This window comes from Echinops telfairi, unplaced genomic scaffold, assembly GCF_000313985.2.
Source record: "Echinops telfairi isolate 266 unplaced genomic scaffold, ASM31398v2 ScPeMD7_7469;HRSCAF=8507_0, whole genome shotgun sequence".
NCBI lineage: Eukaryota > Metazoa > Chordata > Mammalia > Afrosoricida > Tenrecidae > Echinops > Echinops telfairi.
In genome coordinates, this window is record NW_022111372.1 from 4,729,286 (window position 1) to 4,737,960 (window position 8,675).

Consider the following 8,675-nt stretch of genomic DNA (forward strand, 5'->3'; position numbering starts at 1 on the left):
AATGGACTACAAAAGGCTGTCAAGTAATTAAATAGATTTCTTTTCCCTTAGACTGCTCCATGGTTTTAAAAACACTCTGCTGAGCATGTAAAATCAATTTCCATTACTGGCCTTGACCTTTGAAGTTTTATAAACATGTTTTTTCCCTGGGTTTGGAATGTAGTTTAAAGGCAGTAGTAGAACACTAGAGGATAAGACCAGTCATCTTCATAAAAATGAATGTTTCTTCCATTGGAAATGTCCTTATTCTTCACAGGTATTTCTCCAACTGTTAATGCTATAAAATAATTACATAAATACCAGGTCTGCTTAGATTATACATGTGTTTATATTTAAAGCAGGATTTAAAAAACTACAGATCAGTGCTCAAAGATATTTCCCCCAATGAAGTAGCCAAGCCACTGTGTTCATTTGCCCAGGGGTTGCTGCATGAAAAGCAGATGTTGCCAGAGGACAGCTTAACTAGTCTTTTGCTTGTTTGCATGTTTGTTTTGGAAGATTGGCCCTATTGTAGAGATTGAGCCACTTAACCCAAAGTAGAGCATGGGTGGCTTAGTGGTGGAACTCTTGGCTCCCATACAAGCAACTTCTATTCCTGGAAAATATACATCATGGATAGCCACCACTGTCTGTCAATAGACTTGGGTGTTGCTAGGATGCTAAATTGGCTTCAGTGAAACTTCAAGTCTAAAATGAATTAGGAAGAAAGACCTGGCAATCTATTTCTGAAAATGTTACCATGAAAACTTTAATATGATTCACAAAAGTACAATGGCTAACCCATTATGGGAGATGGAGGAGGATTGGGTAACATTTCATTCTATTGTACTTGTCCGTGAGTACAGAGAAGATGCAATAGCAGCTACCAATAATACCTAGTGTGCAAGAGGAGACAGCTGATGGCTTTCAGAACAGTGCTGAGGGCAGCAGAGGTGGAGTATCAGCTCCTTGAGACACAGGTAGAAAGTGGGTGCAGGTTTCTGGAGTGTAGGCCAGACCTTAACAGCCCAAGATGGAAGATTGTTATAGGACTCCAGGGAGGCAGAACCCAAGGCTCCATGACTCTTGGGGAATCTTGGCGACAAGGTCAAGCTTTCCTCTGGGAACACTTGGGCTGGGACAAGGAACATGCCAATATGGATCAGTATGAGTGGCTAGCTTACATTTTCTCTCATCACAACATTCATGGAAAACCCAGTTAAAGGTTGTTTGGTTTGGTTTTACAATAAGCATCTTTACTACATGTGCGTATTGGATAGGAAGATTTATTGGCCTTTGCGAGCTTTGACTTTGCTCAGGTAAACTCCATCTCCTTCCCTTCTAGCACCTAGTCATCTGCTCAGCCACATTGGCCCAGCCTCCAAGTGATACACATAAGAGGCTTGCCCTATTGGAAATTCTTCACCAAAAGACTGCTGATTTTTGCATTCTTTTACCTTACATCCTATTTTTTTCTGAATATTCTTTGATTGCTTTTTATTTTCTAACTACCTCTTCCTCTTCAGGAGTCACTTTAGTTCCCTTCTTTTAGCCCAAGGACAGTGCACAGTAGGGTTTGTATGACCGGTGGTACTTTGTGCTGTCAACGAGCACAATGCAGTTCTTCACCAGGGTCTTGTTGTTGGACATGTTGGACGTGTTGTAGACTACATGGATGATCCTCGTTCTGCGGGTCCAACACTTGGAGCCCCAGGAGATGTTGCCCACATCCAGCCTTAGGGCCCTGTACTTCTTGTTACCTCCTCTCACATGGACTGTGGTGATGCGGTGGGGCCAGTCTTGTGTTGGTGGCCGAGTGTCCCAGCTCATACTTCTGCTTCTTGTAGTAGGGATTTCTCTTGCCCCTGGTTTTGTGCTTGTTGTCCCGGACGATGTTTATTACTCGGTGCTGACTGGAAACAGTGAAAGTTGTTTACCATATTCTTCACATACTACTGTCTTCTTATTTTATTTATTTATTTTATTAAAAAGACCTTTATATTATGAATTATTTGAAAGTTTACAGTAGATCACAGTTTTACATTCAACAATTCATACACATTCTGATTTAACTCCTTCTTTTCAATCCCACTATGATTTTATCCTCCTTCTTCCTAGTTTCCTATTTCCATTGCTCCTCCTTTCCTAATCTTTTGGATTTTGTTTTGATTTTAAATGAGTGCTATTTCTAGTGCAGAGGTGAGTTCAGTTCCATACCTGAGTATCTTTCTATTCTTAGAGGTATACACTTTTAAATAACTTTCTAATAACTTACAGGTTTCTAATTAGCTATAATTAATGGTCAGAGAGCCACACAAAAGTAGATATACTTCAGTCTTTAAGTTCATATTGTAAGGGCTTACATACACAGTGAAACCCGTGAATGTTCAAACTTGACAAGATGGCCATGTTTTTCTTGATTGTATAAATTTTCTACCTCTGACACATTTTTATCCCTTTTTGGGTGAAAGTATCTGAGCTCACCTTCTTTGATAGGTTTTCCCTTAAAAGATGTTCTAGATTTTACAGTATGTAGTTTGAAAGCATTGCCAAAGCATTGAGTGACTTATACCTATGTGATTTTGAAAGCATTATAGAAGTAAATAGAAAAGTTTGGTTTATCCTTAGTCATTGTCCGGGGTATTCTGAATTTTCTTTCAGTCTCAAGGAGATAGATTAAAACAATAATCAGAACACAGCAAAAATTATGATGATAGCACAGGACTGAGCAATGTTTCATTCTGTTATTTGTAAGGTTGTCACAAGTAGTAGTTACCTGCATGGCAACCAACAATATTATGTCATAGAGGCATTAACTAATTTTATTTTTCAGATGATATTATTATATAGTTTCTTCTCACCCTATAATCAATGCTTCTTCCAGTTTGCTTTCACTAAGTTAATTTTGTTTTCTACCTTTCATATTAATAGATGAGTGCTGTCAGTTTGTCCTGTTTTGGTGACTTGCCACTGCTACAATGTGAGAAGCTGTTCTACTCATATTTCAAATACAAGTAGGGTCATTCACGGTGACAGATTTCAGCAGATCTTCCAAACTACTACAGAACAGGAAGGACTTGGTTCTTAGAAACAAACAAACTGGCCAATTAAAACCTTATGAATAGCAGGGAAACATTGTCTCATGTAATGCTGAACTATTAGTGAAGAACTGCTCCCTTAAAGTAGAGTTGACCTGAAAGAGATAGATGGAGTAAACCTTGCAGAGTCTTCATATACTGAGTACAAAAATTGATATCCTAGACATTAGGGCTATTGACTATTTTAAATTAGAAGAACATGCTGGGAATGGCAGATTGAGGAGGAGTTGTGTTGTACTCATGGTAAAAAAAGAACATTTCAAGATCAATCCTGAAGTACAATGCTGTTAATGATAGGATAATAATATAACTATTCTTCACATTTACTCACAAACTACTAAAGCCAAAGATGAAGAAATTGAAAACTTTATTACTATTATTCATATTTAATAACTAACCACTAATTTCAAAGATGAAGAAATTGAAGATTTTTACCAATTATGCAGTCTAAAATTGATCACATAAGCAATCAAGGTGCATTGACAATGACTAGTGATTGGAATGTCTGATTTGGAAACAGAAAGATTGATAGTTGGAAAACATGGACCTGATGATAGAAATGAAGCATATAAAATCTTGTAAGACCAATGACCTACAGATTGCAAATACCTTTGTCAGCAACACAAATGGTGACTGCACACATGGATAACATTGTAAAGAATGGGAAATCTAAAATACTTAATTGTTCTCTTGTTAAACTTTTTTCTCCAACACACAAAATGAATACTGCATGGCTTAAAATAAAAAAGATTTTCATCAAGTTTTCATCCTTTCAGAGTATTTATTCAATCTGTATTCTAAGCACATAATCTAAGAAGCTGGACTATATGAAGAAGTATATGGAATTTGGATAGGCAAAAAGCACATTAGCCATCTGTAATATGCAGCTAACATAACCTTGTTTGCTGAAAGTAAAAAGGACATGAAGCATTTACCTCAACATAAAACAAAAATAATAACTGGACCAATAGACAACATCAAAAACTTGAAATTGTCAATGATTTTATTTTACATAGATTCAAAATCAAAGCCTATAGAAGCAGAAATCAAGAAATCAAATGATGTATTACACTGGGTACATGTGTGACAAAAGACTTCTTTAAAGTATCAAAAAACAATGATGTTACCTTGAGGATTAGGGTAAACTTGACCCAGCCATGGTATTTTCAATTACCTCATATGTATGTGAAAGCTGGACAATGAATAAAGAAGACTGCGGAAGAATTGGTGCCTGTGAATTATATTGTTGGGGAAGAATATCGAACATGCTATGGATTACCAAAACAAACAAATGTACTATGGAAGAAGTATAGCCAGAATGCTCCTTAGAAGCAAGGATGACAAGACTTTCTTTCACACACTTTGGAAATGTTACCAGGAAGGACCAATCCCTGGAGAAGGGCATCATGCTTGGTAAAATAAAGGGTCAGAGAAAAGGAGGAAGACCCTCAAGATGGATTGGCACAGTGGCTGGAACAATGGGGTCAAACAGAACAACAGTTGTGAGGATGGCACAGAATTGGGCAGTTGAAACCAACTTCATGGCAACTAACAATAGCATCAATAGTATATTAATGGATGTGTTAGGTATTTGGTGGTCTTTCATTGCTTGCACACATTATAGAGTGGAACACATTTTGAGTGTTCCCTGCTGGGGCATCTGTTTAGGCCAATGATGGGAAACATGCCTTTGTTTTATTTTATTTTTTGCCTTCCAGTTCATCCAAGTTAGTATGTGTGTCCTCTCTAGTTAGTGATTTCCTCTCCGTTCCTCTCCCTCCCACCAATAGTAACCATCAAAGAATGACCGTTAGTGTGAAACCATTTATAATAGTGGGTCTCATACAATATTTGTCCTTTTTTGATTGACTTACTTCACTCATCAGATAAGTCACTCTAGGTGACAGATAAGTCACTCCAAGTGACATTATGAAGCATTTTGCAGATTCATCGCTATCCTTTAATATTCCATAACATTCCATTGTGTGTTTATACAGCCTTTCACAACAATCTGGGCATATTTTATATCTACCCTGTTCAATATCATAGCCACAAGCTACCTGTGTCTATTAATCACTGGAAATGGGGCTAGCTCAACTGACAAACTGAATTTCTAATCTCATTCATCTGAAATTTTAATGCCGAAAGCTATATGTGCCTAGTGGCTGCTGTAATGGACAGTGCAAGTCTAGGGAATTCTTTCCCTCTGGTCAGTATTAAAAACTAACTAGAATGAAACCTTTCAACTTGTTTCTGGATGATTAAGGCCTAATTTCTAGCTTTTAAGAGCCAGGTAGAGGGAGGTAATTGGAGAGAAGGACCATAACTCATTTTTCAGTGTGACCACGTCCACCTACATGATTTTCAGTGTAGTACTACAGCCTTCAGTGCTCCTTGAGCTGTTTCAGCTTCCCAAAAAAACACACCAAAATCTGCCTCCAGGCTTCTGTTGGGGCAGAGTAGGGGATTTGAAGCCCTAACTGATTCTTGTAGGCACATTTCCATAAACAAATCTGTTAAATAAGCCTTCTTTACTCCAGTGATGGCTTATTTCATATGTAGATCTATATTTATACATATTATTTTTTATACATAATAATTTACCATGCTGTATTGTAAGAAGATCTTTAAAATAATTATTAAAATGTCACTTCATGCTTATAATTCAGAATGCATACCTCCAGGAATAATTACCAATCTGAATAAAATATTTTTGCCTCTTTTTTACTTTTTAAATCAATTTTATTATTTAGCCTCTACAAACATTTTAAACTTCCCCTAATTGGGAATTGGATCAGGATAATGCACCTTCTCACAATCTGCTTTTCAAAATTAAATGAATAGGAGTAGGATAAAAGAAGGGGCTTTGAAGTGATTTAATGTAAGGTGACGTTTTTTTTAATATAAGAAAAAGCTAGGGAAAATACCTTTTATTCCGGCATATCCAATTACCTTTTCAAAATAATTGGATAGGCCACCTATAACATGAGAGAATTTATAAAGAGTCAAAGGTAAAACAATTCTTTTTATTTCTTTGGGATGATTGCTGTGGAAAATACTGGTTTATTTTCAGATATGCATAGTACTGTGTAAAATGTAAAGTATAGTTGTAACCTAATATATAAACATTGATATTGTATTTTTTCTTCTTTCTTCCCACTAAGGGAGTGGTCATTAATGACTAAGGTTGAATTTCCCTGATGCAAATTCATATTAATTATGGTTTGTAGAAAATAAAGTGTCATTTATTATACATTCACATTTATGAATTTTATTTTCAGTTTCCAACTGACTGCTGATTTGAGGCTCTGTGGAAGAAAGGCCAGCAATCTGTTTCTGTGAAGATTACACCCAAGAAGTAATTCTACTTTGTAACATAGTTTCACCATGAGTCAAAGTCTACTTGGTGGCAATGGGTTCAATTTTTGGTTTGGCTTATATATTTTAAAAATTACATATGATAATGGAAGGTAGTAATTATAAGTAGAATGGTCCATTTTAGCTTTATAAAGTAATAAGCTTTAAACATGTATTTTAGTTTGGACTTTTTATGTAGGAAGATGATTTATTTCTGCTTCTGATTTCAATGTATAAAGATTTTTCTTCCAAAATAAAAATGGTGCTTTATCTCTCTTATTCAATATCTATACATAGAATTTTCAGTGTTCAAATTCTCTACAAGAATGTTATTTTTATGGGTTGAATTGTGTTTCCAAAAAGATATACTCAAGTCCTAGCTCATCATACCTATTCGTGTGACTTCATTTGGAAATATTTATGCAAATACAATTAATTAATTAAGTTAGCATGAGATCAAACTGGAGTTTGATAGGCCATAATCCAACAGGACTGGTGTTATGATAAAAAAGAAGAGACATGAACATAGAGGGAATATGATCGAGTGAATACAGAAGTAGAGATTCAAATTGCATGGCCAACAAAGCAAGGAACACCAGGGATACTAGAAGCTGGAAGGGAGAAGCTAAAGGCTTCAAAGATGTCAGCTGACACTTTGCTTTTGGACTTTGAGCCTACAGATTGTGAGAGAATAAACGTTATTCTAAGGCCCCTGTAAGCAGCCCATACTGGGAGCTCCATGGTGATCAGTGAGCCCGGTGCCAGGAAAATGAGTGGGAGGATTCTGGTAAATGAAAAAACCCCTAAGGCAACCTGGAGTGCTTCCTTTGTCTGGGAGGCGACCCTCCACCACATATCCCTCACCCCAGAGCACTGGAGATTTGTGATCTGATCCCAGGGTTTTCCTGACCTGTGCCGGCCATGCTGCTTCTGCAGGCCACCATGGTCACCACTGGTTGCCACACCAGGAGCTGGATGGCTGTCCTGCTGAGTCCCCCACAGCTGCATCTGGACCACCACACAGCATCTGTCCACTCATGGCACTCAGGGGTGCTATTCCCTTTGCCCACAGTTCCCTTCTCTCCATGTGGTGGTAGTCCACTGCCTAGTTCTAGTCCCTCTCACTACCCACACAGAGCACCAGGGGGCAACCTGCAGTTCACTTGCAGTAAATGGTCTCTATTCCTACAAAATAAAAAGGCTAGCAGACTGGCTCGGGAAACATAACCCATCAATCTGTTGCCTGCTAGCGACATCTTAAGCTCACAGACAAAAATAGACCAAGAATAAAAAGATGGCGGAAAATATACCAGGCAAATGGCAACTTATAAAAAGCAGGGGTTGCAATGCTAATCTCGGACAAAGTTGCCCTCAAGGTTCAAGCCATAAAAAGAGACAAGAAGATGTACTATATAATATTCAAAGTATCAGTAAACCAGGTACCAATGAGCATAATATATATGCACCTATCAAGAGACCTGTGAAATTTGTCAAATTATTCATAAGATGAAAAAAGAAAGCAAAGACTCAAAAATCATAGTAGGTGACTTTACTATACTGCTATCAGAGAAAGATAGATCATTGGGAAGGAAGCTCAGCAAGGATATTGCAGAGCTAAACACTACAATTAGGCAACTGGACCTTATCGACATATAGAGCTTTCCATCCAAATGCAGAAAATTTCACTTTCTTTTAAGGCACTCGTGGCTCATTCTTGAAAATAGACCACATGCTGGGATACACGTTGAGCCTGAGGAATTAAAGCATAGAGATTACTCAGACATCCTTCACAGATCACCACACCATAAAGCTGGAGATTAATAAAGGGATGACCAGAAAAACAAGGGAAACAATTGGAGGATGAATACCAATCCTCTGCAGCATGAATAAGTACTATCCCAGATTAGAGAGGAGTTTGGGAAATTTCCAGAAAATAATGAGAATGAGAATGCAACGTATCAAAACTTACGGGATACTGTGAAAGCACTTATCAGAAGTAGCTTGATAGCAATTAGTGCATATATGAAAAAGGAAGAGAGACTAACTTCCAGCACCTAGAACAGTCTATAAAACAAACCCTCCAATAGCAAAAGAAAAGAAATAATATAAATCAGGACAGAGTTACACGAGTGGGAAGACAAAAGAACAATGCAAAAGATTAATGCAGCAAAAAGCTGGTTCTTTAAAAGGATCGACAGCATTGGCAGACTCCTGGCACACCTAACCAAGGAAAGTAAGGAG

General features: G+C 37.4%; 1 pseudogene; it reads right to left on the minus strand.

The window, feature by feature from the left end:
- Positions 1 to 1,265: 1,265 nt before the first annotated feature.
- On the minus strand, positions 1,266 to 7,175 carry LOC105979424 (annotated as a pseudogene).
- Between the last annotated feature and the right edge of the window lie 1,500 nt (positions 7,176 to 8,675).